The sequence below is a fragment of the Glycine max genome, chromosome 10 (genome assembly GCF_000004515.6).
Source record: "Glycine max cultivar Williams 82 chromosome 10, Glycine_max_v4.0, whole genome shotgun sequence".
Lineage (NCBI taxonomy): Eukaryota > Viridiplantae > Streptophyta > Magnoliopsida > Fabales > Fabaceae > Glycine > Glycine max.
In genome coordinates, this window is record NC_038246.2 from 23,273,612 (window position 1) to 23,283,417 (window position 9,806).

Consider the following 9,806-nt stretch of genomic DNA (forward strand, 5'->3'; position numbering starts at 1 on the left):
CTTTTTCACGATTAGCAATCAATTTCAACTTGATATTATCCACTTGACCATCTTGCAATCTATCTCTTGCCATCCTGAAAGATTTTGCATGCATGTTGTATTCATCCAGCATCTCACTAAGTTGTGAAACAATGTGCCCTTGAATTTGATTATGTGGACTGCTGAGAAAAGTAGACAATTATATATATGATGATTGCAAGATTATCAATGCAGAATAAACAATTGAAATCTGTTTAAATGTAACATTCTTCATGGATGTTGTGCATTTACAATAATAACAATGAAAGAGTAACTACCTTATTGCATTAATCCTATTCTGCACTTCATTTTCTGTGTCAAAGATATACAATTGTGCAAATTTAGGTTCTTTCCCCGGCATTGGTAACATGCTACCTATTCTATGACATGGTTGACCTTGAATTCTTATTTTAGGAGGTCCTCTTGAATGATTAATTGATTTGTTGAACTTAATACCAGCAAAAGTAAAGGCAAACATCATGTTATATGTCCTTATGTTCTGTTGGTAATTTTTACTATCAGATGTATCATGATCATACAAAAGTTGGTAGAGATATTTAGGTGGATTTTGTAACAATGGAAGTTCAACTTTGCCACCTCCACAACATAAGTTGAATCTTGGATTTGTAGTTCTTTCATATTTTGAGATTCTTTCATCATACCACATATTTGCATTACAGTGGCTACACTACATGAGTTGGTCACCAAGTCAGAATACCCTGAAATTGTTTAATGACATATGGCAAAATGATGTTGGCTATTGAAAATGTTTTAGGAAAACATGTAAATTGGAACACGATAAACAAAAGCAGTTTTGTACAGTGCAAGGTATTCGAGGCTAAGCTAATAACATAGTGTTTATGAATATTAATTGTTACCTTCTCTATTAATTGCAGCCTCATTAACTGAGGACATATAGTTTTGATTTTCAGGTGAAGAAACTGAAGCAGAGCCTATGAAAATTGCATTTAGATCAGATTATAGCATGACAATCTTGAGATTTAATTTGATAAAGTAGATTTTGATTGGTACCTTGTGTTGATTCAGAACTCTCATCCTCTGATGAATCAGGAATATTAGCTAAAAAAGTGAATTAAATCTAAGTTTAGTGGAATCTATTTAATGTGGAATGGATTCCCATAATATTGAATGTAGCTTACAGCTTGGTTGTCTTTGTGTGAAAAAAAAATGTGGATATTGTATTATTAAATCAATAAACTAATTACAATTATTAATTGTAATTTGGAAGATAATATTTTGAATTGCTTACAATCAATATTCTGAGCCTGATAATTAACTTTGTGCTGCCTGATACCTTTTTTCTTTATCCTGGCTTGTGCTGGATCACTATGATTTCCATGTTGATGGTTATCCATGTTCTTGATGCTTGTTGTTAATCTTGACTGAGTTATAAAATTTTTAGTGATTTCTTGTTGGAATGTTACAATATATGGTAAATTAAAACTTCAGAAGTCCATGGACATGCAGAAAAGAAATGCTATTCCCACTCAGACCAAGACATAACTTGATTTGTTGACTAAAATGATCAATGCTGACAGCTGGTTAAATGGACCATACTTTCATAAAAATGATTAGACATGCATGTATAAGCATGATTATAGCCATGGTTTTGGCGGCTGCATTAAAACTTGAAAAGTAAGTAATAAACAATAAGCATAAGGAAAAATACTAAAATTATCAATGTTGATAGCTAATTAAATGGACCATATTTTGATAAAAATGATTAGACATGCATTTATAGCCATTGTTATACCCATGCTTTGGCGGCATCAATAAGAAATCTGATATGGAAAATGTTATGGATGGCAGAAGTAGGATGTGAACCTAAGGAGAAATTGTTTTTTTACTTGTGTTATTAATCGTACATCATATTGAGAGATATGATGAAAGATGGAGTAAATTTATAAAATATCCGATTCTGCATTTGTCAAAGTTAGATCAAGGAAAACATGCCATCTAAAATAACAAATGATGCTAAACGATGATTGATAAATAAATAAATAGTTAATTACATATCATTGATGATCCAAGATCATGTTTCTGAAGACTCGAAAGCTGATACTTTTGTCTTGGTGTGTATACTCTGTTGTTAGAAAATTAATCAGACATGAATGCTGGTTTAGCTGTCATGGTGATCGATATTTTGTGATAATTATTTCTAACATTTTAGTTTGTTTCATGTGCATACTTTATGCTGAGACAATTAAGCATGTACACCTTAAAATCATATGCTTTAATGGCCCCCTAAAACTTTGATTGAAATTTAAGTTATCATCATTGTGAAGAACATGTTTTCTGAATTTTCTGTCTAGCAATCTATGATTTGTATTTCCAAATCTTACTTGTTCTATCTCTCGTGATATATTTGAATTCATAACATTTGCATAGGTATTGTATGAACTTTGAGAATTTGTGGAGTTTCTTGAAACATGCCTTTATAACCATTAATAAAACCATGCTTTGTCGATATTTATTTTAACAATTGAACAAATAAGGATTTTGAAATATAGTGCAATAGTTAAGGTGAGATCGCATAAACAATAGAACTAAAATCGCACAATACTTGGATACAAAATAAGGTTCAAATTTTAACAAAAGTTGTTATCAAAGTTTTAAAGGAACACCACGACAACAAAATTAAAGGTAGGAGCCAATTTACAATATGCAAATAGCAGGGCAAAAAAAATTGTTCAGCACAACTTGCAAGCAACCAAATGCACTAAATTGTGCCATGTTTTTTTAATTTGTTGGATGAAAGTTGTGCAGGTGAAATTTGAGAGCTCCCTGCTTCATCATCACAATCTTGAAATGTCTGCCGCTTTGTAGGTGTCAATGGGAGCCCAAGCAGTTGATCATGGTCTGCTGTCACAGACATAGATTGCTGGATAAAACAAATAGCAATAAATAAGTTGAATACTAAGTTGAAAGTCGTGAAGTGTCAAAATGGAAGAGTTGCAAGAAATATCATATTAAAAGATGAGGGTCATGATCAAAACTCACAAATTCATGTTGGGTAGAATGATTGGAATCAAAGGCTGGGATATTGATTTTTGAAGATGTCTGATAAAGACATACATTGATGGCAACAGAACCCATGCAAAACAAATAAGTATGGATAGAATACATAATTTTGACAATAGTTAATGTCAAATAACTTGCATTGAACAGTACCTCAGCATCAGCTAGCATATCCATCACAACATTTATTAAGCTTGAGTCAGTTGAACATTTCAAAACAGCAGAATTCCTGAACTTGGGTTGCACCTTTATCTTAAAAGCAAGTTCATAACCCAGCAGCTTATCAAGTGCTTGGGGTGAAGCAGTTAAATCAACATCACCATCCTTGTGCAAAGAGAATAATTGTATCACACTAACTAAAAATAACAAATCAAAGATAAAGAGTTACTTTTGAATCCAAAAACGTACTTCAATTTTAAGCTTATTAACTGCATTAGCTGATTGACCAATTAATTCACTACATTCACGGTCCCAAAGCAGGAATTTTGTGCTTTCATCTCCGTGGTTGATCATCACCTCAAGCCTATACCTGCTACCATATGTACCAACAGTGTAAAAAAGATGAAGGTATGAAGAATACATAACATTTTAAAAGATCGCAATGACCTAAGCACATCTTCCTTATTGTATTTGTTAGTGTTTAGCTCTACTGAGCTTTAAAAGATTGGCTAAGATTTTGTTAAAACATAAGCACTTAGACAATGAAGGAAAGCTGGAGTTGCTGCACATGATGTCCAACGTTATGTCAAGGAATGAGATCGGGCTGCACAATGTACAAGGCAAGATAAAATGGCAAATGAAGAATTGAAGTTGCAGGATCCACGATGTCGGATACAATGTCCTGACATCCTGCCCGAGAATACTGGAATTGCTGTACAATGCAAGATAAAAGTCAAGTGCAGAAGTGAAGCTGCAGGATCCACGATGTCGGACACGATGTCCTGACATCCGGCCCGAAAATACTGGACATATAAATCTGTTATATCTTTAACAGATTATTGTGCAGTTAGCAAGAGATTAGAAGATCTATCTTTAGGAACGAATTAAAAGATCATTAAAGTTCGAATTTCAAAGTAGAAGAGTTCGTTCAGGGATTAAAGATTAAAGATTAAAGATTCAAACTAAAAGATCAAAAGTTATCTTTTAGTTCTTTAACTGCAGATTTTTCAGAAGAAGATAGATCTCCTCCAGCATCAAGCCGTTGCAGCCCAGAAACGCAAATTGCTATATAATCATGGAGGCTGCACGAGTTCTGTACCAAGTCCGGGATTGAAGAGTTAGTTTGTGAGTTTTTGGGACTTGAGTCTTTTGTGAGCCACCTTGATGGTACCCTTACATCAAGTGTTGGACCTATGTGTGTAGAGTTGATCTCTTGTGTCTAGAGTTGATCTCTAGTGTGTAGAGTTGATCTCTTTTGTTCAGAGTTGATCTCTGGTGTGTCTTTGACTTAATTGTAAACACAGGAGTGTGAGTGAGAGGGAGTGAGCGGAGGTTCTCATATCTAAGAGTGGCTCTTAGGTAGAGATCGCACGGGTAGTGGTTAGGTGAGAAGGTTGTAAACAGGGGCTGTTAGACCTTGAACTAACACTATTGAGAGTGGATTTCCTCCCTGGCTTGGTAGCCCCCAGATGTAGGTGAGGTAGCACCGAACTGGGTAAACAATTCTCTTGTGTTATTTACTTGTTTAATCTGTTCATACGGACACATATAATCTGCATGTTCTGAAGCGTGATGTCGTGACATCCTGTACGACATCTGTCCCCTGGTATCAGAATTTCAGTATTTGCCGCATGCACATGTGAAGGGCGCCATCTCTACATCACTTTTTTTATGGCACTGAATGCAAGTTGTATAACACCATGAATGATTGTCCATAACAATCCTAGTAATTGTGCCAACAGTTACACAAACAATTTCCTGTGTGAAACAACATACACATCAAATGCTGAAAAAACTTGGGATGGTGGGGGGTAAAGAATTAAAATCTACAAGATGATTACTTCAGAGATGGTGTTAATCTCAGCAATAGTCTTTGCCTCAGCCTTTCCAAAGAATGATTCCTTTGATGATAATTGGATAGAACCTGAAAGTTGTGAACTGCCTTTACCATGGGATTTAAAAACTGACCGGGCCTGAATGCCCAACTCTGCAAGCCTACAAATATAGAATCAACAACAAAAGTAAGACAAAAAATGATCAACACATATTACATAGCACATTCAAAAAATACCGTTCATTGAATTCTTGAATCTCCATCACCGGTTGGTTAATAACTAACTTTGAAGCCTTGAAAGAATTGTTGATCGATGGCGGATAAGATCCTAAATCATTTAAAAAACAGAACGATAAGATGGAATAGCATAAACAGAAGAACCAATAAATTAAAGATAAGGATATACCCTGAGCTTCCTTTATTCTATCATGGGTCAATAGAACTGTAATTGGGCCATGACCTTCATGATCATCTAAGAACTTTAAAAACTGCAAGCAATAATCGTCCCACAAAGTGCAAGATAGCAATTGCTGGCTATCAGAAACAAATAGTTATGAGACAATCAGTTAATAATAATGTAATCATACCCACAACTTGACAAAGCATATGACACAAATTGTTACCAACTATCGAACTTTACCTCAAGTCCTTTAGTTTAAAGACTACCCTTCTACCTTTTCCTGAAACATGGCGAAAGACAACCTCCTCCACAACACCAATAACATCTAAAGCAAGTAGGAAAATCAAGGAATGTTATTTATTCCAAAAAGAGCACAACTTTGAAAATAAACTCAATTGCAAAAATATAAGTTAACATACCAACCAATAGCCCAGGTTCAAACTGGCTAGCCACAACATCCGCAAATCCAGCAAACCTATATTTTCTAAAAGGGAGGTCCTCTTGAACACACTGCCTTACAACAGTAACCCCAATAAACACCAATTTAAATTGGTGATCACAAACTCTGTACTGATCGTTGTTTTTTAGCACTTTACAATTGTGCATGACATAAGTACAATTTTCCTTGAAGTCCATCTTCCAAGACTTCAATTGGTCTTGTTTACAAACAACATGGATCTCATCACCCTGGATTGCGTTAAAGTTACAACACAATGGCCTGAACAATAAGTAATAAATCTGGAGAAAAAAAACAAAAAATTGAAGCATACATCAGAGTCCACAAAAACCATCCCAGCTTGCTCAGATTTGTTAGGTGTCCCAATAAACCATAGATCAGTGATCCTCACAGTAAGTTTAAGAGTTTCCTTTGAGCCATCGATGTTCTTTATCTTGTCTAGAGAACGTGCCATAATACTGGAAAAAAATGCAACAATGCCATTACCCAGTAGTTGGTTTTTCGTAGATAATCTTGTTAGGAAGAAGTTAACAACAAAACCACCATGAACAGAGAAACACAATAAGGTAACAAAAAATCCAAAACCTCGTTCGGCACAGAAAAATGAAAAGCTAACATGCATGTAAGAAAACACACATGAAAACAGCACCAGAACAAAACAACAGAAGTAGCACGAACAGACAAACACGATAAGCTAACATGCAAACCAAACCTCGTCCAACACAGGAAAATGAAAAAATAACATGCATGTAACAAAACAAACATGAAAAGAACACCGAAACAAAAGCCAAAAAGCGAAAAGGTAACATGCATGTAAGAAAAGAGAAGGCAAAAAACGATAAGCTAACATGTAATGTAAGAAAACATACATCAAAACAGCACGAAAGAGAACCCAAACCTGGTTTGTATGTGGAAAGATGAAAAGCAAAAAACCCAAACTGAAGCATGACAGATAAAATGGAAGAGATTTTTAAAAAACCACGTAAAGAAGCAAACGGGAGCACATGCACAATCTCGAAAATCAAACACGTGTAAAAGGTACAATTTGGGAAATCAAACACGTGTAAGAAGCAGAAGAGTGGGAAATGAAAGGACTAAAAGACCAAAAAACCAAGGAAATGGACAAGTGTCACAACCTTAGGTAGGGGTATTTTAGAATTTTCCAGATACTTCTCTTTTATAGATAGTATATAGATATTGGATATTTTTCTTTGAGTTTCACAGACGGGCTAATATTGAAGATTGGCTGAAAATAATATGTAAGTATATATTTAAATCATTAGAGTTAAACTCATTGGATACATTCTTCGATTTTCATAAAAGGGCTGATTGAAAATTCCCTTTTTTTTTAAGATTGAAAATTCCCTAAAATGTTATAAAACAAAAAAGTTTAACAACCATAATAATCATTGAATATATTCTTTGAATTTAACAAAAGAGCTGGTTGAAAAATCTCAAAATAAAATAAAAGGGCTTACGAACCAGAATATAAATGAAAAAGCAATAAAAAACACTAGAAGGAGGACTTAAACCTCCAACCTTGTGGTTAAGGGCTACATGTTCTAACGAATTGAACAATTTCAGCTTAATTGATATATAGTATTACATTAGATAAATTTAAAACATTAGTTTCTATTATAAAAAAAGAATATTTTTTTATATTGAAAAAAAGAACATTATTTTAAACTGAGTGAGTTCTCATGTAGTATTATTATTTTAAATTAAGAGATCTCTTTTAGTCAGTTTAATCAAATATGTGAGTGTTATAAATAAATCTTTTGTTACTATATTTAATTCCTACAGATAAAAAAATAATTTTTCATCTATTATTATTATTATTATTATTTATTCGTTGTATTCTTAAAATTTGTGATGATATAAAAACAACAATATTTTAAATTACGGTTCGTAAATAAATAAATATTAAGATACTATGTTGACTTATCAATTTATTTTTATCTTAAAAAACTGCTAAATTAGAGAATATTTATTTAAAATGGAAATTTGTCTTTTTATTTCTTTTCATTTCATAATTTTACTCTTAAATATATTTTTAATATTTTGGGCATGATATAATTGTGAATAATTACTATATTTAGTCTTTAACCAGAGGCGGTGGTCGGTTGACCACAATCAAGGTGAATGGTTGTTTAGGGTTCTATTTTTAGAGGGATATTAGAATTTTCATTGGCTTAAATATATTTTTTATACCTTATTTTTTTTAGTTTATTATTTGATATTTTTAAAATTTTGCTTTTGATATCTATCATTAGTCTTGATTTAGTAAGTGATAGCGTGATTTAGTAAGTGATAGCATGGCAATCTAATAGAGTATTACATCATCATTTAAGTTGTGATGATATAACCAATTAACAAAGTATCATATCACCACTTAACAGACTTAAATAAAATAAGTAAAAAAAGTAAAAGTTAAAAAATGTGAAGTTTTAAAATAAAAAATATTTTTTTTGGTAGTGAACTAAAAAAAAATAATATATTACAAGTATGAAAAACATATTTGAACAATTTTTTTATTTAGTCTATATAAATATTAAAATAAAATTTTATATAATTTTACAATGTAGTAATGCTAAATTGCTAATGTGGGCGTGAAGAAATGTTTTTGTTTAGTTGGGATGCAAAAAGATTAAGTAAAAACATAAAAGAAAATAATAAAAGTTGAACCTTTTCTAAAACATGATAATTCATGGTCTTGATGAAGGTGAAATTTTATTCGAAGAGTTAAAAGTTGCTAGAGAGGTTTTCATAATTAGATCAAAATTAAACCTTTTTTTGTGAATACAAAATTAAACTTTATAATATCAAGTTCTTTTAATTAAGACATTTAATTGATTTCTTAATTCATGTACAATTTCTTTTTCAAAAATAAAAATTAATGTACAACTTAAAAAATAATATTAACTTTTTTTTGAAAGACAGAATAATGTTAACAATTCATGTTATTATTGCATTTATTAAAAATAGTTTATCAAAATTGATAATGTTAAAATTATATTTGTAATTTATTATGTCATAAAGTAGATTGAATATGCTTTGATTTTATTTTTATATCGAAAATGATCTTTTAAAGAAATTTGATTAAGAATAAATTATTAATAATCTTTGCAATGAAAAGAAGAACAATAGTATTTAAATGATTATAGGAGCATAACTTTTTCAATTCCCATAGGATACTAAAAATCTTCAATTTGCATAGGACACTAAAGATCTCAAGACTGAATATATCTAGACGTTTCACATTTTAAATTTTAAATATGTAATTATTTTATTTTAAACACCTAGATGAAGATCATTATTATCTATAATGATCCTATCTGTTTTAAGTATGATTATTTTCAATAAGAAATATTCGTAGTCTGTAAAAAAATATTATATTTAAGTTTAAATATAATTTTAATTTTCTTATTTTGATGAATCCACAATGTCATTTTCTTCGTTTTAAATAGTGACATACGGTCAAATTATAATTTTGGTTTTATCGTTAATTTTGTTTAATAATTTTTATTTCTTTTATTTATATTCGATTGAACCTTATATAGTTATATCTAACATGATATTCTCCTTTAAAAAATACATAATATTCATTTATGGTATCATTAATAAATTATTTAATTAAAATTTAAGAAATAAATTTTTGTAAAATTAAAAATTGAATCAAAATTATAATTTTTTTTAAAAAAATTATGTTGTTAGTTAATATTTTTTTAAAAAATAGAAAAATAAAATTTTGAAATAAGTGACCAAAATTACATATATGACAAAATAGAAGACAAAACGTTTTTATATGAAAACTAGGGGAACTCTAAATTTTTTAAATAATAAAAATAAATAGAAGTTAAATATAATTAATAAAAAATGCAGAATAAGAAAATAATAAT